At 37.1% G+C, this 26,294-nt stretch overlaps 1 long non-coding RNA gene across 1 annotated transcript in view; it reads right to left on the minus strand.

Annotated features, from left to right (window-relative positions):
- Positions 1–1,818: 1,818 nt before the first annotated feature.
- Positions 1,819–26,294, minus strand: part of LOC124230061 (uncharacterized) — a 38,400-nt gene continuing 13,924 nt past the window's right edge. Inside the window, exons 2-3 of the long non-coding RNA XR_006886064.1 lie at positions 18,785–18,847; positions 1,819–2,192 (exon numbers count right to left, since the gene is read on the minus strand). This is a non-coding gene — a long non-coding RNA (uncharacterized LOC124230061). The remainder of the gene's footprint in view (positions 2,193–18,784; positions 18,848–26,294) is intronic.

Below are 26,294 nucleotides of genomic sequence, written 5' to 3' on the forward strand. Positions count from 1 at the left end.
CAATGTTGATTCCAGATATTGATATTAACCATTAAGCCACAAATATTACAAGTGTGGCATAGGTGTCAGATTAACAGAATAAAATAAAAAGCCTATAAAACAGACACAAAAACTACACAACTATAAATGTCATTATTTTATCATAAACATGGTGTTTTGAGTCAGTGAAGAAAGAATGATTGGTTAAATCAATAGCATTGCAACCCCTAAGTCCACTTAGTGGAGAAAAAAGTTAGGTCCTTAATTCACATCTTATATCAAAATGAATTCTAGAGCCAGCCTTGATGGCCTACCAGTTAAAGTTTGGAGCACTCTGCTTCGGCACTGTAGGTTCAGTTCCTGGGTGTGGAACCACACCACTCGTCCGTCAGTGGCCATGCTGTGGCGCTGGCTCACATGGAAGAACTAGAGGGACTTACAACCAGAATATGCAACTGTACTGGTGTTTTCAGGAGGAAAAAAAAAGAGAGGAAGTTGGCAACAGATGTTAGTTTTCCTAGCAAATCTTTCCTAGCAAAAAGAAAAAAAAGAAAGAACCAACAATTTCTAGAGAGATTGAAGATAGAAACCATATATAATACCATATAGGGATAGAGATAAATAGGCTTGGATTATTTTCTTATGTAACAAAGAAAAGAATTCATTCAGAAATGCATATTTAGGAAGATATTATTTTTTTAAACTTTAAAAAGATTCTAGGGAAAATAATTTTTAAAAATAAATTGATTAGAACATATATACTAAAACTAGAAATCAGGAAAACATTGGAATTACTAACTCTACGAAACAAATATGCTGAAAAAGATTCAAATAAATAAATTTAATTATAAAAAGTGAGAAAATTAAAAATAATATGAAAATCAAGAAAGTTAACAATAGTCGGTTGTCTTAATTTAATATAATGCTATATACAAATCTAAACTAATTCATCTCAACAAAATAGATTTTGGCTTTTTTGTGAGGAAGATTGGCACTGAGCTAACATCTATTGCCAGTCTTCCTCTTTTTGCTTGAGGAAGATTGTTGCTGAGCTAACGTCTGTGCCAGTCTTCCTCTACTTTATGTGAGATGCCACCACAGCGTGGTGTGATGAATGGTGCTAGGTCCACATCCAGGATGGGAAACTGCGAACCCCAGCCCACCGAAGCAGGGCATGCAAATTTTAACCACTGTGCCACCGGGTGGGCCCCACGAAAAAGATATTTATGTGGAAATTTTTTAATTGCCGTAATTGACACACGAAGAAATCTACTAACTAAACAGACTATCTAAGAGAACTTTGTGGAGAAGCATTATATAATTATGATTATCATTACTCAAATGGTTCTGGGCCACATAGTTTTGTGGATGCGGGATTTCAATATTTTAAAGAAAGTTATTTCTGATCCTAGCATAATTTATTCCAGGCCAAAAAAAATGATACAGAACTGCCCAATTAATCTGATGGATCTAGGATAATTCTAACTGAAACCAATAAAGAATGCAGGAAAGAATAACACAGACAATTTTATTTGTAAAAAGATTCACACATCGTAAATAAGTTATTTTTAAAACATATTCAACAATTTTTAAAATTTTCTATAATCTGTAGATTTTACTTAAAGTATTCAATACCATTCAATAGCCATTTCTTATTTTTAAAATACTTTTGAGAAGTATGCATTAAAGCATATATTCTTAACATAAGGAAAATTTTACACTAATGGTAAAATTGTATTTCAGAGTAATTTTAATAGTTTCTACCATTTAATGGGCATTTATTTCAATTAATTGTTTCAAAAACAAGAGAAGGTAAGGTAATGGTCTGATTTGAAAGAAACTTCTACTTTGTACAGATATTAAATGCAGGAACTAAGGCAGGAAACCTCTTAACCATTATAGTGAAACAATAGATGCATTATCACTCATCAGGGGCATAAGAGAGATTTGCTTTATAACCGACAAAAATCTCCCACCAGAGAACACCAAAAGCAAAATGAAAGGTCAACTGCATCCTGGGAAAAATACTTGCAACTCTTCTGATAGAAAATGGGTTAATATTATTAATATAAAGTCAGGAAGTGAGGTTTCTTAATTTAACATATTTTTTAAAAGAGCCATGCGCTCAAATCTTCTTACTTTGGATGTTAGAACTGTTTTCTCCTTGATAATAATTACAGGCTGCTCGCCTTCTTCCTTAAGCTTATTGTTTTCTGAAAAGGGAGAAAGAACAAGCAATCAAGAAAATATTTATAAAAGTTACTCTGTATTTAACTTCTATTAACATGCACCTTCTTTGATGATTCAATCCACTTTGACTTTAGGAATATTCATGGGCTACATAGTAAGATACAATCACCTTTGTATTTTTTTGACTCTTCAAAACAAGCAATTAAATTTTCTCATTTTCAGATATTGATTTCATTCTTAGCCTGAATATGTCTTAACTACTATATATTTCAGGAGACTTTTGTCTTTAGTCATTGAAGAGATTTAATTCTCTTTGATCAGCTAACCGGTTAAACAATTCATCAGGAGATAAAATTTTAATTAAAAAGGAAATACTTTGGAACTAAAAGAAAAAAGTTGCCAAAATATGTTGAATTCAAAATATTATCCATTTTTATTCATTCATGATAAAAATATTAACTGAGCACTTATGAGACGTGAAGCATTTACTACATTCTCATCTTTTTCCAATCTGTCCACTTCTTTTATATAAGTGCTACAAATGGTTGGCCAGAGAATTCAAATGTGCTTAACTTTTCAAGGAGACATTTTAGAAATTATTTTCATTCTCATTTTCATGGGGATTACACGCAAAATCACTAAATAGAGGCAGATCTATCTATCAGGGTTTCATGGGGAAGTAGGTCAATTTAACTTCTCTGCTCTCTCATCTCCTTGGGAGTAGGTAGCCTGTGGTGAGCTGTCAGTCTAACGGTATTGTCCCCTGGGCTCCACCTGCAGCCTCAAACAAACTTGGAGCCTATGAAGAAAAAACATTTTCTCACATTCGATTACAATTTGCTCTCCTGTTTATTTTTCCTGTCCTGGACACTTGACTTTAATGCCAAATCACCATCCAGAAATGTTAGTGAACTGTCTGGAAATTGGTCATAGCTATCTCCTAAGAATTTCATTTTGAGAAGAACACCTCTTATTTGAGATCATGAAGTTTGTGTTTTGAGTTTCTACTGCTACTTCTTTAGCTGTCTGCTTCCTAGATATTTAATGGTAAGCTACAATCTTGTCGACTCTCACAGCATGTCACCACCCATATTATACTGTTTCTGAATGAACCCTCATTTACTCCATTGTTCATCAAGTATTTATTGAGTGTTCACTATATGCCTGACATTACATTAATTACTGGGGTTACGTGCAGAAATAAGGCACAACCTCCTGCCTATATCGCCAGTTTTATTTCTTCCCATTCCTTAGATCATACTTTATGCTCTAATAAAACCACATTTCTCAGGCTATTCATCTCTGCACCTCTCCTCATCTTTCAAGATTAAGTTCAACTCCTATTTAAGCCTCCCTTTCTCATGTCTTTTTATTCCTCCTTTCTGCCAGAGGCTTGACTAATTGTCCCTCTTTGGGGTCTCTTAGTGTCCAAGTAATCATTGTATTTGCTTCACTGTATTGAAAATATCAGGTTGTAAGCCAAGATTATAAGAACAGAATTGTATCATATTTATCACTGACATTTGACTGGTTAGAACACAATAGCCACTCTATAAGCATTCATTGAACTCATATAAACTATACTGAACTGAGTCTAGTGGGTGAGTAACATATCCAAATAGAGACACCATATGACAATAGAGAAATATTAACAAAGTAGGAACAAAGTGTTGCAGAACTAGAATGTAAGGAAGGAAAAAGGAAATAATTCTGTGGTTTTTAGCTATTATCTCTCAGCTCCAAATTCACTCTTCTATACTTTTTCTGTGACTCTGGGACTGGGACTGTGTTTTGTCAAAGGGAAAAATAAAAGGAGATTGGGAAGCAAGAGGAGGAGATGAGGGCCTTCCTCCTTTGTGTTCTGCTTGTTGATCTTGACACTGTTTCTCAGCCATGGGGTGTTGCCAGAGCAGCAGCAGTTGGTTTCAGATTCCAGCTTCTTTCAAAACTCCCAGAACCATCCTTATCTTGGTCCTTCATAGGAGCCATCAGCAGCCAGGCATGGTTCCCTCCTTAGAGGACTCAAGCTCAGCTCCATAGGACTTCACCTTTGAGCTTCTAGGTTCTGATAACCCCAACTTCTTCCCTTTGTTACCCAGCCTTGGCGTGGCTGCTGCTTCCTGCAGTTTATTTCTTGGTTACCCATGTCCTGCCTTTCGATTTGTGGGCCCTTTAACATCTATGTAACTAGTTCTTTCTGTTAAATTCCCTTTAAGAAATACCTTAGTTGGGTGATTTAGAGTGGATTTTTTTTTAATCTACTAGCCCCTGTAACTAATACATACAGAAAGTATGGAAAGACCTTACAGAAGAAGTGGTATCGGAGTTAATTTTTAAAGGGTAGGTAAGAAAGGTAGAGAAAGAGTTATGGACATTATAAAGCAAAGATGAGCTAACCAACCCATTTTAATTATGTTACTAATAACTTAGAGTGATCTACTTCTAATTGGAATTTTGTAAGATTTCATTTGAAAGGGGAATTCTTCAGATTAAAAAAAATAAAGTTTGAGAAGGAATACCCTAATCCAAAGACAGGAACCTGATTGGGCACATGTCTGTGACCATTATATTCAATCCTATTAATGATAAAACCCTTTATGTTTCACATATATGATCCGCTTTCATCTTTTCAATAACACTGCAAAATAGCCTGTGTACATATTTTAAATAGGTTTCCCAAAGTCATGTAGTTTGTAAGAGACAGGTTCCACTAGAATCTCTATGTTCTAATGTAAAATCCAATGTATTTTTCACAATATGAAGCGCCCCTTAATTGCAGACAAAAGCTGTTTGGAGGCAGAGAGGGTTTGCAGTCCCGTCAGATCATAGCATGCTCCCAGGAGGCCTTCTAAACAAAGGCAGGACATTGTTTTCCGTAGTAATAACTAATACTCATTTGGTACTTACTATTTGCAAGACATTTTGCTAAGTGTTTCTCATGGGTTATTTCATTCAGTTCTCCCAACTATTATCATCTCCCTTTAGAGATGAGAAAACTAGGACTTGGAGGTGTTAAGTAATTATCACATGGTTGGTAAGGGACAAAGGCAGAATTTTACAGCGGGCATTCTGAATCTACTGCCCACATGCTTAATCACTATACTCCAATGTCTCCTCTAAGGGGGTATTTTTAAACAATATTGTGGGGAAGGGGATTTTCATCCTAAATGTCCAAATGAATAAAAAACATTTTTACATTGTAAGTTAAAATAAACTGAATATGATCATGTGCACATCACTGTAAGTTTGGAACAAAATAAATTTGTTAGAATGTTTTAAAGTCGGAAGAAACAATTGAATTCTAACACTAAACTGAAATTACTTGATTTTTACTGAAGTATTGGCAACACTTACTAACACTAGAAAATTGAAATTACCTGTATATTGATTGCTGAAGTGGGTACATAAACTTTCATAATTATTCTGAATGATAATTTTTCTTTTGTGAACTTAAAATGTGAAACCACGTTCAAAAGTTAATTCTGTTGAAAAGACTAGCATTATTTTTCAAAAGAATTTGGTGTTATTATATGTTTATATGTTAGAGTTTATACCACCCTCATATTCTGCTTTTTTCCATTTACAGATACTAATGAAAGGCAAAAACTACTTGACTTTTTCTCTCACGATCTGTCCACAGTATTTCAATTCCTAAAGTACTAACATCAGTTACTTTTTAAAAGATATTCAATCGTCAACTGAACTACAAATAAAATCAACACAAAATATGAGTCACTGCTTTTGTAGTCTAAATTGATTTTTAAAAACACTACTAAAGAAAACAGTTATAGAAAATTTCTTTTTGAAATGAATGCCTAGTAATTGCATTGAATAACAATGTAAGTCATGAAAATGTTTTTGATAAAGGTTTTTTAATAGTCACAATGGAAATTGTCATATTGCAATATGTCGATGTGAAAAACTTTAAAAATTGGTCTTATAGGGCATGAGAATAAAATTTGCTCCCTTTATCTGTCCAGTATGTTGACTTTTAGATCAAACCATATCAAGCACTTTTCAGCTACATTTTCTTCTTCTAAGGCCAGTGGCAATGCAACTGCTTAGCCTCATAGTGTTGGCCCTGCAAACCAGCATGGTTTGGAAATTGTCATCACTGTTCTTGATCTAGAGTCTAAAGCTTAAGAACTAAATCAGGCAGTTCCCTAGAAACTCCTACCGGACAACTGGGCTATTTTGCTGGATCCTTTTGCCCAGCCCTCTTAGATGTCTCATTTTGCCATCTCTCCCACGACGGTAGGAGAAGCCCTGCCTCAGCCTCCAGCTATCTGGCTTCATTTTCTGCACGCAAAGTCTTGCTTCTTCTTTCCTTAGTCTTTCATCCTAACGCAATATCTGGAATGACACCCGTAGTCCTGTATCTGACACACTTACAATCTCTATTGAGCATCTGCAAATTTACATTTCCACCAACTCCCCATCACTTCTCTGCAGATCACTTTGTCCCTTTAGTTCCTCAAATACAGTTTCAAACATTTCATGATCACATCCAAACATTTATAAGATTAAATATGAATACATATGCATATACAAATATAGGTTTTTAAAGTCATTGTTTTATAAAATAAATATTTTTGTCTATAGGTATATTTTTACTATAGACATAACAATATTTTGAAAACCCATCCAAGGCAACATGTATGGCTGGCATTTGTTGTTTTACTGGCTGCATGTGAGGTATGAGTATTTCATAATTTATTCACCTTGTCATCTATCACTAGGCATTCAAATCCTTTCCAGTTTTAGCCACTATATACACTGCTACAATTAAAAGTTATTATAGACTAGCTCTCTTATTTTTAAGGAATAAAAGTCAGTTTTTAAATTGTAATAGATATTTTAATATATATGGTTTATATTTTAATATATATCAGGAGATTGCTTTCCCAAAGCGGTGCAATAATTTACCCATCAGTACCTAGGAGGGAAGTTTCTACCTGCATCCACAACAGCAGTTGGTCTGACTGGTTTTCAGCCTTCTTCTGGGTAGAGGTAGAGGCACCCGGCTCCAGAGTATGAGGAAGAGGATCTGCATATCTAACTCTTCCTCAGCCCACACATTTACAGGCAAAGGCACCTGGGGCCTCCGACTCCTGAAGGTATACGAAGTAGAAATTAGGTTACTTTCCCCACAACTCCTGAAGACTTGCTTCCTTTGGTATGTTAGGTCAGGTACTGCTCGCCCATCTCAGATTCAGTGTCATCTGGCTTCCTGTGTGAAGTTTCATTATCTGTTCATCCATTCTCTGCCCTCTCAGGTTTATGCCTTTTTTTTTATTCCTTTACTCCCGTTTTCTTGGCGTTTCAGGAGGGAGCAGAGTAAAAGAGTGTTTTTCTCCTGTGGACTTTTCCGCCAGTAACTATTTAGTCAACTTTCAGATTGTATCGTCTGCTCTAGTTTTTCATTTCTTTTTAGTTTTCTTTGGCATTCTCTTCTAAACGTTGGTCATTTATATTTTGCCAGGAATTATCCACTTTCTGCAGTTTTTCAAATATGTGGCTATAAAATTTATGCAGCATCCTTTTAGAATTATTTTAATCTCCTTTGTATTTATGGTTATGATTCCTTTTCCTTCTTCATCTTGCATATTTCAGTTCTCTTTTCTCTTTTATCATTCTGATGAGGAATTTATCTATTTTATAGATCTTTTACAAAAGTAGTCTTTGTATTTACTTTGAGTTTATCCTACTTTTTTGCTTGTAACTAGTTCAGATTTTATTATATAATTTCTTCTTTCTATTATCTTTTTATTACCTATCTAATTTCTTAATATGTATTTAGCTGTTTTGCTCTGTTCTTTTGTTCGTTTCTTTTCTTTAGTGATCAAGGTAAACAAAGCCAAACGTTTCCTTATGGCTACAGATTTCCCTGGGTCTGTAGGCTTTGGTGTGATGTCGTCTTCTTTCATTGTTGTCTGAGTCAGTTTGAGCTGCTCTAACAAATATACCACAGACTGGATGGCTTAAACAGCAAACACTTACCCTCACAGTTCTGGATGCTGGGAAGTCTAAGATCAAGGTACCAGGAGATTCAGTGTCTGGTGAGGGCCCTCTTCCTGATTTGCAGAACACTCTTCCCAGTCAACTGCCTGGAGCCAACTTCCCAGATGCCAGCCAAGGGCCACCCTTTACAATCAGGCCTTTCTAATGATAACAGTCTCAGGCCTTCTAAGTTGTCTCTGCTACACATTCCCTCTCATGAATAAAATGTCTACCTTAGAGCTCGCTGTTTGTGAGCTGGGCTGTAAATATTCACATCATGATGAGTAGGTTGGGATTGGGCCTTCAGGCCAGGGAAAGTGGATACACATGCTAGACAGGGAAGGGGTGCAGTAGCCTAGAGCACTGGCATTCACCTTAGCACCCATATTTGTTCCCAGCATTGCTTTATATTTTTGGAAAAGAGACCTCAATTGTTTTGCCTATGGTTAATTGCTGGGCTTCCAGGCTCATTCCACAAAGATGTGAGGAAGGGAATAGAGGAAGAAAAAGGAATTGTGGGGAACCAACTAGTATAGATAGTCCTTTGGATGGACTTTCAATTATGTTTTCCTTCTAGCATCTTCTTGCATGCAAATGTGTACATTAAGTCAAACATCTTGAACCAGAAATTATGGCAAAATTTTTGAACATTTTGGTTAAAATCATCAACATATACAAAATTTCCATGTTATTAAAAGTCCTGTGACATCTCCACACTGCCTGTAGTATAGAGTCAAAACTCCTGAGAATGGAGGCATCCCAGGCCCTTGACAATCTTACCGTAGCTACTTCCCCAACTCTTTGCGTTGTGCGTGAACACTGTGCCAGACCCACAGCTCTCTGAAGAGGCTTGGCACTTTCAAACCTCTGTGTTCATGAGCTTTTTGTCTCTGCCTGGATGTCATAGCTCTCCCTTCTCCACTTAGAAAATTTCCTTATGTTTCCAAAACTAGCTGATACTTCCACTAGAACTTTCTCCAATACCACCAGGCAGGACTATTTTTATTAAAGCATTCGAAAAACATCTCTTGAGTGCCAGGTACTGTGCTAGGAGATGAGGATATCAGCAATGTTCCTGCCTCGAAAGAACTCATAAATACTATGATTTTATTACTATATCACATGTTTACATCATACTATAAATCCATATGTCTTTCTCAGTAAATAGTGATTTCTATGAGGTTCTACAATTTATTTATTGTTATGTCTGTCCTAGCATAGAATGCATTCACACAATAGATAATAAATGAAAGGCATTTTGTTAAAAGCAAGTACCAGCTAATTAGCTTTAATAAGCATCTCAGATCATTTAGAATATTCCAATCTGGTTTGTATATATTTGGGTATATGTATTAACTCTGAAATTGAAAAAGAAAAGAGAATGACACACCAAAAGAGCATGACTAGAGTGGATGGCAGTGTATTCACATCTTGGTGTATATTATATTAGCTCTAAAACTTAAGAGAAAATAAAAATTCTGCCCAGCACTCATAAAAACCTTTTTCTAGCTCTGACATCAAAATGTATCCTAGTTCTGTTTCATTTTCTGGGGTGAAATGTTTCTGATGTTTTATCTTTAAATGAAAGACGTACGGCCATCTTTGTAAGTACAATCTAAACCAAATTGGTTTTGTCTGGGATTGCAATTATGGTTTCTTTGTTGTTTCCCCTATCATTCTGATAATACTTCTAGGCAAAATCAGAATTTAAAAACCTGAGAACCTGAAACAGCTCAAATATGTCTCCTCAGTGAACATATTGAGCAGAAAAGTTCAAGAGACTCAAATTTTTCTCAAAAGAGGGGAATTTGGAGGTCCTCAATTTATTTTACCATCAGAGTATCTGACTTTTACATTTATTTTTAGACTTTTATTATAAAGTTAGTTTATCTAAAAGACATTCAAATTTGCCTCAAAACGGCTTAGCACAGTTTTATTAACTTATCCAAAATAATCAGGATGTTTCTGCTTTTACAGAAGCAAAGATATAGACATAGAATAAATTTTTCTTTACAAAACTAAAATATTTGTTATTCTACTGATTCCGATATTAAATATTGAATAATTTCAGCACAGTGATTAGTTATCCTCATAGTACATATCTGTGCTTGAAAATTGTAAACCTTTTAAAATTATTATCTCTGAACTCAGTGGTTGCTCTTTCTCACTTTCTTTTGCTGGTCCCCTTTCATCTCCGCAAACTCTAAATATTGGAGTACCATAGGCTCAATCTTCGGATTCCTTCTCTATCCTTTACACATTATGTGAGCTCATTAAATCTCATAACTTTAAATACCATCTATATACTAATGACTCTCAGATTTTTTATCTCCTGCCTAGACTTTCCCTGAAATTCCAGTCACGATATCCAAGTGCCGACTCAACATCCCCACCTGGATATCTAATAGGCCTCCCAAATTTAACAAACTCAGATTTGAACTCCTGATTTCCACCCTTCTCCAGTCCTACCCATTATGTAATTTTTCTCATCTCAGTACATAGCAATGCCATTCTTCTAATTGCTCCCGTCAAAAATCTTGAAGTCATCCTTGGCTCATTGTCTCTTAAAAACTAAATTAAAGGAGATTAGCCTTTCTTATGGCAATGCTATTTTTTCCTATATCCACCTTTGCCTTGGGCATGAATTCCTGGCCCAATCAATCCGGCCTGAGAAACAAGACCACATGACCCAAGCCTTAACATCTAATTGGATGGGAAATCATTTGGTTCAATCTTCAGGACTTATCCAAGCAGTTCATCACTTCTTCCCGTTTGAGCCACCATCACCTGTTGTCTGGATTACTGCAATAGCCTCCTTACTGGTGTCCCAGTTTCTACCTTTGCCCTCCTAAAGTCTGCTCTCCATACAAGAGCCAGAATGATTCCTCAAAAATGTAAAAGAGATTCTTCTGCTCAGATGGGTCTCCCAATGTTTTTCCATCCTTCTTAGATTAAAAGCCAAATCCTTACAATCACATGCAAAGGCCTAGGTGATCTGATTCCTGGCCACTTCTCTGACCTCATATTTATCATCCTTCCGTTTACTCCCTTCCATGACCTTACCAAGAATTATAATGCCACAGGATCTTTGCACTTACCATTCCTTCCATTTGAAATGCTATTCTCCAAGTGTATCACTTCCTCCTTTTTTTGAGGTCTCTGCTCAAATATTACCTTATCAGAAAGGCCTTCCCTGACCATTCTATAAAGTAGCAAATTCCCCCACTCTAACTCCCTTATCCAGCTTCATTTGTCTTCTTAGACATATAACCACTTGATATACTCTATATTTATTCTTTTTAATTGTCTGATTCCATCCATTAAAACGGAAGTTGCATAAAGGCAGGGAATTTATGCCTTTGTCTTTTTCTGCTGTAGTGACCCCAGCACTAAAAGTTCAGTCTGTCAAGTACTGAATACTCAATAAATATTTATTGAAATGGAATTAATTTAAAAGTAAGTAATGGTGATTTTATTTTTAATATACGCTAATATAGTGAATATTACCAGTGATTAAATTTTCAATACTTGTATACACTAATTTTAATATTAGCAAGAAATTATTCTTATGCTTAGTATGAAATATTTCATGAATCATAAGTACGTGCCACACCGGGAGTTTTCTTCTGAAGAAAACAGCCACAAGCCATTCTTTCCAAACAAAGTGTCAAGCCTCAGGTCATATGATCTTGTTTTTCAGGCTATAACTGGTAGGGCCAGGGATTCCACCCAAGGTAAACAGTGGAAATAAGGAAGAATAGGCTTGACGCAAAGAAGGTCATCCTGCTTTGATTCACTTATCAAGCGACTATGTCTCAATATTAGAAAGTGGCAAATTGCCCCAGATACATCTTATCTTTCGGAAACTCTGAAACTGAGATCCCCCTTGAGTAAGCAACAGGTAACAAATATGCATACTTTAAAGAGTCCAGAAGGTAGTGATCAGAGCTATTGAGTTAATAAAACTCCTGTTATCTCTGAATGATTATGAACCCTTGATACAGCTCTCCCTGAGGCTGGCTCTGGTTTATGTCCTGGGAGCACTGGGACCTGACTGCTGAGATCGTTTGCTTTGCTCCCTCACTGCACCCCCGCCCAAGTACATTTTTAACAGCAATGTTTCCTAAAGTAAGTGTGTTAACAAGCATTACAAATAAACTGTTTAGTGACTAAATGTGTTGGGGAAAATTCTAAGTTTAATGTAATAAAATACCTTTCTTTACTGCCAAATGAGAAAAAGGATAGCACATTTGTTAAAAGCATGGATTTCGGATCCAACCTGCCCTGGAATGACATCCTGACTCTTCTGCTTACTAGCTAGGTGGTCTCGGGCAGTATTTAACCTTCATGCTCCTCAATTTCCTCATCTGTAACGTGAAGATAATATTATTACCTACCTCTTAGAACTGTTGCTAGAACTAAACGAGTTAATATGCATGAAGTTCTCAGAGAAGTAACTGGCTCCTAATCTGTGTTCCATAACTGTGGAACACAGTACTGTGGTATGGTATCTCAGTCAATTCCCACGTCTCCATGAAGTCAGTTGTTTTGTGCCACATTTGGGTACGAGAAAAATGAAACTTAGAGACCACAAACAATATGTCTGTGACTGAGCCAGGATTGCAACCCAAGCTTTCTGCCTCTGAAGCCCATGTGGCTGACCACTCCGCAGTCCCAAGATGCATTTGGCTGTGTGTTTCTTTCCCTGGAGACCTTGGAAGAAATTAGTGCTCTGCGGAACATACTAGACAATAATGACTTAAGGTAAAGAGTGGATGTAACAAATGCCATTGTGGTCCCAGAGTTTTGGGGGCCTTCCTCAGAATAATTTTAATGTGGTTCATACTTTAAAGTTAACAATTTGGCATATTGTTTGACTCACTGTATTTCATGGCCATCAAACTAATTAAGCAAGAACTGTTAAGTTTCATCTACAGCGAGAACTATTACACTTTTCTGTTGAGAGCTAATAAATCCCCTTTGTTGTTTATCACTATTCATTGGGTTTTGTGTTACTTTCAACTGAAAACATACTTAGTGCTACCATGGAGATATTTTGAAATGTTCTCTCCCCTTGATATCAACTTGAACAAAGCCTAAAATAGCATTTCTAGGTCTTAAATTTGCCTTCTTACCAAGGAAAAATCAATGTCCAAATAACTTTCCAAATTTTAATTTGATAAATTTTTGACATTAGAACACTAGAATTAAGTTAATTATTGGTAATTAAATTAAGCAGTTCTAACATCTGTCATAAGTGCACATAAAAACAGATTAAGGATAGGCAAAGATCTAAAGCTTTTAGCTGTTTAACTCAAGATTTGGAATTCGAACCTTGAATAGAAATTGCTTTTGATTCACTACTAGAAAGACAATATAATAAAATTCCTTTAAACAATGAACTACACGCATTTATTCATTCGCTAATTCAACAAATATCCATTGAACACTTCCTATTTGTGGGGCATTCTACTAGGTGTTGGATATACAGCGGCAAGTCAAGGAGATGTGATCTCCTTCCTCATGGACTCCCCCTCTCTAAATTCAGTAGTGAGAAACAGACAATAAATAAGTAAACAAATACTTAACTAAATAATTGTATAGTAGTGGGAAATGCTATGTAGAAAACATATGCAGTAAAGTGATAGAGGAAAATGGGTGGAGGAATGATGAACTCAGATAAGCTGTTCAGGATAGCTTCCACTTAGAAAACAATATTTTAGGGGGCTGGCCCCGTGGCCGAGTGGTTAAGTCTGTGCGCTCCGCTGCAGGCGGCCCAGTGTTTCGTTGGTTCGAATCCTGGGCACGGACATGGCACTGCTCATCAAGCCACGCTGAGGCAGCATCCCACATGCTACAACTAGAAGGACCCACAACGAAGAATATACAACTATGTACTGGGGGGCTTTGGGGAGAAAAAGGAAAAAATAAAATCTTTAAAAAAAAAAAAAAGAAAACAATATTTTAGGTTTATGATTGGGCTTGTTGATTGTTAGAAACTGAAAGAAGACCACTGTCCCTGAGGACAGCGAGCAAGGGAGAAAATCGAACAACGTTAAATTGGCAGGGTTGCTAGGGACCGTATCATTCAGGAATTTGTAGGCATTGACAAACGGTTTAGATTTCATTACACATGTCTAGCCCCTAACCATGTCACCATTATATCTTCCCTGGGCTTTCTTCCTTACTTGAGTCTCTCCTTCACTGTTTTGATCCTCCAATCTATTCTCATCATAGCTTTCAGAGTAATTTGAAATTTCGTTAGTATAAATTTGATTATGTTATTCCCTTGTTAAAAACACAAAACACAATGAAACCTTATCAAGACACATGAAGTATGGCACAGGTTTTTATTTGTTCTTTAGCCAGCTTTCCATTTCTATTCTCATACAGACAAGTGAAAATCATATAGATTGCTGAGAGACAGTCCATCTCTGAGAGAATTGTTTCCTTTCCTTTTATTTTGTCCCATCATCCTACCAGACTGCCCCCAGGACCCATTTCACACACAATCCCTCAATCTGGACTCCACTGTAGGAGTGTTTGTAAAGAAGGGAACAAGGCCCAGAACCATGTCCTAAAGAACTAACAATAAAATATTTCATGGTCAAATTGAGGCGATGAAGAGTGTGAAAGAGAATGAGAAGTGAAGAAAGAGATAGATGAGAAGACCAGCCAAGTATGGTGTTGGTTCAGTTAGTATGCTTTCAGTTACTAGGGAAAACCTTCAAACAATGAGATTTATTGGCTCTATTGAGTAAAAAGTCAAGAAATAGAGAAAGCTTCTGGCATGGTTTTCTCAGGACTCTGGCCCTGTTTCTCTGAATTCTTTTATCATTATCTTTTTCCATGTGGTAATTTTTCCACAGGATTGTGTCACCTTTACGGTAAATGGATTTCAGCAGCACACAGGACTACATGCTTCTTCATTCATTTCTAAGGGAGACAGAAGATCACTCCCAGGGATCATTGAAAAAAGAAACAGACCCACCGTGTGACCTTGTGAATGCCACGAGCTGACTGGGATAGATCTCAGATCCATACCCAGGATCTAACCAATCACTGTGGCAAGAGTAAGGAGACCAATACACACTCACCCCTAAAACTGGGCTGGGTTCAAACCTATTTAAACTTCACGTCTGCTATATGATGGGGGAGGGATGGTGTGAATACTGTACAACCAGAATGTCTTTTGCAGATGTCATGGGTGTCAAGGTAGGTAACTATATCAAGAATGAAGGAGTTATCAACTATATTTAATTTATGGAATTGAATGAACAAAAGCCGCACTGGAGAGGGCAGAACTGTGAATGTGTGGTAAGAAAATGGGGACAGCATGTAGAGGTGATTGGACTAATGAGGCCTGGATGGGAGCAGCAGTAGTTGCGCTAGGATGTAGGACCAAAAGGTGATTTTTTAGATTAGGAGCCCTCACAGCATGTTTTATACTTTGGGGAATGATCTAGTGGTGAGAGAAAAAGAAAGAAAACTTGATAAGGCAGAAGGAAAAGGCCATAGCTGATTGCAATGGGCTGAATTCATATGTTGAAATCCTAACTCCTCAGTACCTCAGAATGTAACCATATTTGGAGATAAGATCTTTAAAGAGGTAATTAAGTTATAATGAGCTCTTTAGGGTGGACCCTAATCCAATATGACAGATGTCCTTATAAAAAGAGTAGATTAGGGCACAGAAGGCACTGTGGAAAGACCATGTGAAGACAAAGGGAGAAGATGGCCATCCACAAGGCAAGGAAAGAAGCCTCAGGATGAAATCAACCCTGCTTAAACCTTGATCTCTGACTTCTAGCCTCCAGAACTATGAGAAAATAAACTTCTATTGTTTAAGACATCCAGTCTTGTAGTATTTGTTATGGCAGACCTCGCAACTAATATAATGATAAATCAAAGCCAGGGAGACAATGAGAAGGCTTGGGGGCAGCAGCATGTGAGGAGGGACTGGCCTTTTATAAGAGGAAGACCATTTCACCACAAGGGAAGAAGATTGGCATCAACTCATCTGCTAGTGGAAGATGGTTAAGTTCTCATCAGATAGTTTCAATTTTTTCAATGAAATATGATACCAATTACTATTTTTTCTATTCAAGGGAAAGGATAGATTGTTGGAGTTGGAGATTCAAGAAGAAAAGTCATGAAATAATTGCTTTGGTGAGTGGGAAAGCGAGAAGGGCCATCATCTGACACTTAATTTAGCTTTAATACTTATTTTCTGAAAATAAAAATGTCTCACTAGTTCTTACTTAATATATAACTTTTTGAAGTTTAAATTTAAACAGGGGAAAAGAAGAAAACAAATCTGCCATAAGTAGCCACATTTTATCACGTGTTGGTACCTAGAGAAATATATTGTCAAGATTGAAAAGAACATTTTTTAAAGAACTTGGAAATTCTTTTTCTTTTTAAAAAAAAGATTTTATTTATTTTTCCTTTTTTCTCCCCAAAGCCCCCTGTGGTACATAGTTATATATTCTTAGTTGTGGGTCCTTCTAGTTGTGGCATGTGGGACGCTGCCTCAGCATGGTCTGATGAGCAGTGCCAGTGTCCGCGCACAGGATATCAACCAACAAAACACTGGGCCGCCTGCAGCAGAGCACGCAAATTTAACCACTCGGCCACGGGGCCAGCCCTGGAAATTCTTAAAAATTAAAAAAATTTAATTTCTTAGAAATAAGAAAAACAGATTGTCCTTTAAGAATTGAACTGCCAGTTTCACAATTCATGGTCAATTGAAAGCATCAGAAATGTCCTCCATGCCAGCAATGTTATACGTTGGTCAGAAGAGATGGGTCAGATATATTAAAAAAAAAATACAAGTGAGAGAAGCAAGCACTGGCTCTGATCATCCAAGCACCTTCCAGGGAATAGAGAGTCTCCCACTGAGCTTCAAGTGTTTTAAATTTCAATGTGACCTAACCCTGTTGTTGAGACAGACGTGTGAGATTACAGCCAATGGCTTCAAATCTTTCAGTTGCATCAGAACGACCACCCTATTATAAGCTGGATAGATCAGTTTCTTACTTAGCCTTATATCATTAAACAAATTATTCCTCTAACATCCTTTAATCCAATTTCAATTTAACAAATCACTTTCAGATAACCATGTTGGTCTGCCAACATGGATAGACTGCACACTGAATAGTTTTCCAGCCGTATGAGAGGGATGTCTTATAGCAAATCAACACAGTTGCATCTTATTATGATTTAGATTTTCTGTCGCTTTGCTGCAGGGAGAGAATGTGCTGACCATGCTAAAATGTGTGTTTTTGGACAGTCTCCAAATATATTTAAGGGTAGAATCAATTGAATCTTTTGATATATTAGATGGCAGGTATGGGAAGGGTGAGGGAACATTTGCATTTAGATTTCTAACCTGGGTAATTAGTTTGATGGTTATGCCATTTGCTGTGATAGCGAAACAGGAGGAAAATTACAGTTGCATAGAGAAATAATGAATTAAACTTTAAGCAACAGAAACCACAGGAAATTATTCTAAGACACAGAATTTACTTCTGAGCAGATTACTCAGAAGGTAAAGAAAAACCATTTATAAACTCTTATTAAGAGCAGAACAATAATCTAAGAAAAGTTTGTCATTTTTAACAGAGAAAAAAATCAAATTCCAGTTTTCTGTCAGTATAATAATTGATACTAAAGTTTCTGTTAAAAACTTTTAAATAAGCCCATCAAATCTTAGCCAGGTTTGACCAGGAGAAACAAAATTCCTTTTCCATAAACCTTCTACATTTTTCCATATCCATTTAGATTTTGTCCTACGCTTTCTTATTTCTCATTCTGGAACAACCAGTCATTTTACTTTAAGGTAAAATTACTCTTCTTTTTCCTTAACAGGAACACAACCTACCTAACTTGCAAAATTAATTTAGCACAAATCTAGGGTTTAAAGTTACCAAACTACCTTGGAAACTATCTTCAAGCTGACATACTACATATAAAACATAGTTACTGGTGAAATAAAATTTTGTCAGAATAAGTTCACTTTCATTAATTTCTGGGAATATTAGGAATATTCAAGGTCTAAGGTGGTAAAAAGGAGAAATGAGAAACTAGAATGATGGGAAGGGAGAGATCTTAGATAGTCAACTTGAGGAGTTCCCAAGTTCCCCAAAGAGCAAATGAAGTTCTAAATTGCCCTTCATAATATTTGGTATTTCTGAAGATATTAAACTGAGTCAGTGCCATAATGGCAAAGCACGTAATCACATGTTGTCAACAGAGAGTAAGATGACAGAAGGCACCTTACAGAATGAGAGTTATTCATGGGATTAACAGATAGTTAAGCCAAGGTCAAAGAGTTGAGGGAACCCCCATATACAATCTCCAGGGTTCTGGAAGCTGAGGAAATTCCCATGTGCAATCTCATGTTAGCGAATCCTAGGAGAAACAGAAGAGGTCCTACAAAAGGGGCAAAAAAATCCCTCTTTGCCAGAAAGAATAAAAGTAACTCTTTACTACCTTACTACAACAGGCAAATGTCTTCAGCACTGGATTAGATTAGGAGTTGTGATTTACCACCATAGATGCTGATTTCTCCAACCAGGAAACACACAGAGGTCTGAGAAGCCAGCATGAATACCTGGGTGAAGACAGCGGGGCCTGAGAGGCAGTCAGCACTCCATTTGAAGCACAGCACCATTAACTGTCAAATAAAAAACAAATCTGGTTTTAGTAAGGGGAGATTTTATTCAAAAGGATTATTGCAAGGAGGAAGGAAGGGACTATTGCAATAAAGAGAGGGGGACATTTGCAATAGAGAGAATGCTTTGACCAGCAATCTGCAAGTATCTCTGAATTCAACTTTAGAGATGTTGTTTGAGGATTCTGAAAGGGGAGGTGTGTTGGAGGAGGTCATTAAGAGGACATGACCACTGGTTGACCCAAGATCTGGACCTGGGCAACCAGAGGCTCCTTCCTCATTTTGCGAATGTATGTTCTGTCCATCGTTTCTACAGCGGGAGCTGTTTTCAAGGATGCAGCCTTGAGGGAGCAATGTGTTGTTGAGACCATTGGGACAGTATATGCAATTGAACTCAGTTAAAGTCTCTATATATGCAAACTGTGCAGCCACTATGGAAAACATAAGGAGATTTCTCAAAAAATTTAAAATAGAAATACCATATGATCAGCAATTCCACTTCTGGGTATCTATCCAAAGAACATGAAAATACTAATTTGAAAAGATACATTCACCCCTATGTTTATTGCAGCAATATTCACAATAGCCAAGACTTGGAAGCAACCTAAGTGCCCATCAGTGGAGCACTGGATATGTGTATACCACATCTTCTTTATCCACTTATATATATATATATATATATGTGTGTGTGTGTGTGTGTGTGTGTGTGTGTGTGTGTGTATGCAAAAGAATACTACTCAACCACAAAAAAGATGAAATTGTGCTTTTTGCGACAACATTGATGGACCTTGAGTGTACTGTGCTAAGTAAAATAAGTCAGATGGAAAAAGACAATTGCTGTATGATTCCACTCATATGAAGAAGATAAACAAACAAACACGTAGATACAGAGAACAGACTGGTGATTACCAGAAGGGAAGGTGGTGGGGGGAGGATGAAAGGGATAAAGGGGCACATATCTATGGTGATGGATGGAAGTTAGACTTTCGGTGGTGAACACAATGCAGCCTATACGGAAGCTAGAATATAATTACGTACAATTTACATAATGTTATAAACCAACATGACCTCAATAAAATAAATTTGTTTTTAGAAAGGCCTCTATATAAACTTTTAACATTCAGGAGGGTGGGTGTGGAGAATTACTCATTTTGCCTACAATAAGCCTCATGTGTAAGTTCCCTTGCTTATTAAACCTGCCACCTGTCATTCTGGAGTGTTTTGCCTCTTTCTTCGGTCTGTCCTTGCCCTCTGTGTACAGGGGCCAGTTTCGGATTTCACCTGGGAAGCTCCCGAGGTTTCAAATCAACAGTGTCCTACAGGCATATAGATTTATTAATCTGAAGCTTAAAAGAAAGAAGTCTGAAAGTATAGGTTGAACATTTTCTGGCATATAGAAGCAATCGAAGCACTTTGAGTAGATAACGTGACCTAGGAAGAGTGTGTAAAGAGGGAAAAGGGTAAGAGATAACACTCTGAGTAGCACTGACATTTAAGAACAGGCTGAGGAAGAAGAGCCTTACAGTGAGTACAAAGGGGCACCCAGAGAGCTAAAGGGAAGATCAGGAGCAGAGTCCACAGCATCCAAGCAAATAGGACCTTTCATGAAGGAAATTGAGATGGGGGCTTGTGGGATAAGAAGGTGGGATAAAACTGCAACATAAATCCCAAATACTAAGGAAATGAACCAAACATTTTTTAAAGCAAAGTAAGCAAACAAAACATTGTGATGGTCAAGGAATACAACCAAAGGAGAGAATAACTGTAGAGAACAGTCTGGTCCTGTCCCATGATCCTACCTACCAGCCACGATCCTACCATCCATTCAGTAAATGCTTATTGGATTAATGAATGAGTTGCCCCCATTCCCATCGCTCGTTACCCTAGTTGCTGTTTTAGGTCCCCTTCACTACCTTCAAAATGTGGCACATGATGTATCCGACACTCTTTACCAGGAATTTGGAACTTGAGTGGAGTACGGAATCCATCTTTTTGGTTAAATTGCTTGTTATGGGTGATTATTCCTTACCATCCAGTAATACAACTTATCGTGGGGTGAGTTTGCTATGATACCCCATAGTCTATGCCAAAGAGTGACCCCAAATACCAAGGAGTAATCATGAGGAAGGTCTACTCTATCCCTACTTTGGGTACCATCTTTCCCATGTTTTCCTAAAACTAACATTTATGCAGGGTTCTCCGAAGAAGTTTCAACCATTGTTTACTCAAGAGTTCATGTGGTGAATACGGTGAACACTACTAGCTGTTTATTCAATATCTTACCAAGCAATCCAGATTTTTCATAATCAAAAATCTCAAATTGCCATACTCCTTTGCAACTAGGGAGGGGCTTGTGACACAGGTCTAGCTAATGAGATGGAAGTCGATTCCAAAAACATTATATCTTTTCTTGATTTTAAAAAGAAAAGACAGACCGATGACATTCACATTTTACCCTTTAGCTTTCCCACTTCTTCCTAACCAGAATGCAGACTCAATACATAGAGCTAAAGATGCCAAAACAAAACCATGAAAACAGAACCTACATGCTAAGGATGACCAAGCAGGTAGCCAGAAGAATCATCTGACCTTGACCAGCTACCTAAGATTTGGAATGCCTCTCTGGACTTAATATTGTCTAAAAATATTATTAATAATAACTCTTTACTTGTTAAAGCTACTCTAGACACTATGCCATATATAATATGCACCCAAACACAATTTAACAGACCCAGTGTATCCAAACACACATTCATGGGAGTGGTATCTGTTGTCATAACCCTGACTTGACTAACTTGCCTTTCTAGCCTCTTCTCTCATCATCTCCTCCCCCACAAATTTCTGGAGAAGGCTGCTCTTTATTTCTATGCCTTCACACATTCAATTTCCTCTTCCTAGAACTCACACCTCACCTCTGCTCATCACGTACCTTCTGTAAATACTCTCCATTTTCTCTATAAGTTTCAGTTTAGATGCTACTTCTTCCAAGACGGAACCAACATATCTGGGTTGGGTGCCCCCACGTGTTCCTTGAGTACCCTCTACCAACTCTACACAATCCTGATCACACTATATTGTCATTGTCTGTATACTTTTCTGCAACGCTGTCTAGACTGCAAGCTCCTCAAGTACAGGGTTCCTATCTGTTTTGTTCACCATTGTATATCCCAAACCAAGTGTATTGTATGGCTCATGGTATATACTGAACACATACGGAATGAATGAATGCAAACATATAAATATACATAGGTACATACACACATGCACACATACAAACACCTAACAGTGACTTGGGCAGAGTTTCTATCTTTGAAGAACTTACTGTCTTTTTTATTTCCAATAGTAGAAGGAAAACATTTTGCAATTAAAGCTGGATTCACATTTCAGTCTTACCAATTACTAACCCTGTGACTTGGAGGAATTTACCTCTCCCCTGTGAGCCTCTATTTATCAATCAGTATAATGATTAAAAACTATCTATCTTGTAGGTTATTTGTGAGTACAAAATGGGATAATATATGTAGCTGTCTATCATAGGAGCTCTCAATAATGTTAGTCTTCTTCTTCTCCTAACATGCAGCTTCTCTTCCAGTTAACACAATCACCTGCTCACTCTTTCATTTAAAGGACTCAGCTTTATCAGTGGATTCAATATGCTCCACCATACACAAGCCCTATTCATTCTCTCACTTAAATAATCACAAAATTACTACAATTTTTAAAGTACATAGAAGAGAAGTGGGTAAAAAGCAAAAATGTTTGCTTAAAATTATTCACACATATAATAAACTTAAAGAACATGTGCATCTGAAGAATATACTATGATTTTAAGTCAAATTTGTGAATTCAAGTTTTACATATGACCAATGGCTATTAAAAAATGATTTTGACTAATGGTAATATTCTATATCATAATTTTAAATGTGGCTACACAATTTTGGTTGTGGTAATATAGTTGTCAAAACTCATCAAATTGTAATTTAAATTTGATTAAAATCATTGAACGTAAATTATACCTCAGTAAAGCTGATAAATTTTAAAAGCTATGGTAGCATCTGTTTCCAGTAATGATATTTCAGATCAACCTATCAGAAAAAAAAAATACTACATTAAGCATACAAAACATATGAAGGGTGCTTTTGTCTTGAAGGCATTTGGCACTCCAGAAAAGTAGAATGTTAGCCCTGCAGCCTCATAGGAATAGACAAAAAAGCCCATGTCCTGTATAATATGGGGGTCTACCAGGAGCACCCATCTCACTTTCCACAATAAACGGGGTTCCCAAAGGACTGCCCATCAAGGAGAGTATACTGGGAGTGGAATCCCCATGTAGCCATGTTCACGTCTCCTTGAACTTAGCATTTTTTCACAATGTAGAGGGCTTTGGGATGTAGAAAACAAGAAAAAAAGGATGAATCAAATATCTTAAAGAATAAAGACATTTATTGTTTCAATCTGCACGCAAAACCATGGAATCTCTGATAAAGACACTTCCAAATTTGCCTGATAAAATACTTAATACTATTATTGAGGATCCAAGTATATTTCCATGTCTGTCTGCTCACTTCATAGTGTTGATTGTTTTCAGGATAAATCCTCCTGCAGTCCTATAATGAGCTCAACATTTCCAGATGTCATATCTAGAATCGAGAACTTCCAGGTCTTCAGAAGTGGGACACAGAGGGACTACAGAGGGAAGGAGGACTGACGTAGGCACAAGTGAGTGGGTCTGCATGTTTGACAACTGGAAGCTTCTATTTTCTCACTAAAATCGGAAATAAAGTCAGCTGCTGAGAGTAAGGAGGGAGGCTATGCAAACAAGGTTCAGCGTCTTCTCTGAACTTTTGCGTTATATCTGACTTTTGAAATAGTCATTGCAGGGAGTTAGAATGAGAGTTGAACAAAGAAACATAGTAGGAGAGCTGACCCTCAGTGAGGACGCAGTTGAGGTGGGTGATTACGGAGTTATACAAAGAACAATTAGTCATGTTTAGTAACTCTCTCCCAGGAGCACTCAGCTCCTCAGGTGTGAATATTGAGACAATTAATGGTTGTAATCATTCAAGTGGAGGGCATTAGAGGCACATGCAAAAGAAGAAAAGAGGAACAAGAGGCTTCAGTATTAGAATGACTGAAATGAAGGACCAGGAAATCTGAGCTGAATGGTGAAGTATTAGAGAGAAGTAAAGGGAGCGATAACCTGAGGGCCCAGTGAGACACAAGAATGGTCATAGAGGGAATCGTTGAAAGAATAAACTAGAATAACAGAAGATCGTGCTCAGGAAACACTGTGCTTGAATTAGGGCTTTTGGTGGCAGAGGAGCTTTATAAAAATTAGTTCTTTATAAAGCACAGAAACATGAACACATTCTCCTCTAAACTTTAGAGGAAAAGCCAAAGTTCTTTGATGCATTTGAGTAAAATCTAAAGTTGCTTTTGGCTACTCACATCTTCTCTCCCTCTCTACAAAGGTAAACCTTGATAATAGTTTGATGTCTATTTCAGGTACAAACACACGCATAGAGAATATCTATTATTGGTTTGTGTGCACTTATATAGATATATGGCTATATATTTGCTGTTTCTACATATCATTCTGCTTCTTGTTTTTTTTCATTTAATAATGTTTCATTTAACCATGATATCTGACTTTGTTGATACATGGAGCTCCTATTTATTCCTTTAATTAACATAGATCATTTCATTATAAGAATATATCATACTTAATTTAGTCATTTCCTTATTGGAGGTGCATTATTAAATTTCAGTACAGGACACAACCAGCTGTGTGTATATGAAGCAGCTAGAGATAACATATGGGGAACTGGGGCTTACAAAATCATTGGAAAAGCTAAAAAGAGGGGGTTCTTAGTGAGACTTCAGCATTCCTTCCAAAACAATAGGGAATTGTCCAACTAAGGTAGCTACTACCTTTGAGACCATGGCTGAAGCTGTACCAACATTGAGATGCCAACACTGCTTCTATTGCTTCCACCATAACTTCCTCTCAACACCCAGGAAGCTGGGAAATGGATCCTGCAATGCTTCTGCTGCAGGAACAGTCAATCAAGCAACAATAGCAACAGCAAAATCCTTGCACATTTCCACCACCTAGTTTATCTTTAGAAATTACCAAGTGAAAGCAGGAAGAAGGTATCCATCTCACTTCTAAATTCCACATGAAGGCATCTAAGTAATTGACCCAATTTGTAGCCAGAGCCCTAACTGCAGCAATGTCTGGAAAATGAAGTCTTTAGCTGACTTCAAAGTATAGGAGGTAAGAGGAAATTTGAGTGACCTGATTCACAACATCCAACACAGAAGAAGGGCATTTTGAATTATTTCCAATTCTTGGCAATTACAAAACTGCTGTAATGAGCATCCTCATATGTGTCTCCATGTTTTTATCTAGAGAAAAGATCTATAACTGGAATTTCTGGGTCAAAAGGTATTGTGTTTAGTCATCTCAGGTTGCCGTAACAAAATACCACAGACAAGTCACTTAAACGACAAAAATTTATTTTTTCACAGTTCTGGAGGCCAGAAGTCCGAGATTCTGGTGCTGTCAGGGTTGGTTTCTTGTGAGACATCTCTTCCTGACTTGTAAACAGCCGGCTTCTCTTTGTATCCTAACCTGGCCCTTCCTCTGTGCACATGTGGAGACAGAATGCTCTGGGGTCTCTTCCTCTTATTCTAAAGACACCAGTCTTGTGGGATTAGGGCTCCACGCTGGTGACCCCATTTAACCTTTATTACATCTTGATAGACCCTATCTCCAAATACAGTTAATTGCGGGTTAGGGCTTCCATGTGTGGATTTTGGAGGGGTACAATTCAGCCCATAATGGGGATGTACAATTTTTATTTGACAAATATTACCAAATTGCTCTCCAAAGAAGTTTTATCAAATTCTACCAAGTTTATCAAATTTTACAAGCAACAAAATTTGAAAAAGTTAACGTTAAGATCTTGGAAAATCATACAGATGACAAATTGGAATTTATTGCAAATTTTACCTATATTCTTTATCCTTGTGTTTGAGCATTTTTATATGCTTAAAATATTTTTATGTGTATTTTTTATGACAGTAGAAAAGAGTGACTGAATTGAAATAGTCAAGAAAAGCTTTAGAGTTGAAGAAGATGAGGAACTTAGAGGTCATTATGATGAAAAGATTCACTCAGGATGACTGTAGGATTTTGCGTGTAAAGAAGCACTGTGGACCTGACACCAAAATTGTTATATATTAAGGGGAGCAATAGACAAATAAGTAGAGGGCATTACCAAGAATGGGAAGAGTATGCTGTACCCAAATGGCAAATGCCTCAACGGAGTTTGACATACAAGCTCATACAGCTAATAAATACTCTTTAGACTCCTGCAAAAGGTGGTATGCCAAGCTCTTTACCTTCAGAGAGCGTATGGTCAGCAGATTCACAAGTATTGTCACT

This window comes from Equus quagga, chromosome 18, assembly GCF_021613505.1.
Source record: "Equus quagga isolate Etosha38 chromosome 18, UCLA_HA_Equagga_1.0, whole genome shotgun sequence".
NCBI lineage: Eukaryota > Metazoa > Chordata > Mammalia > Perissodactyla > Equidae > Equus > Equus quagga.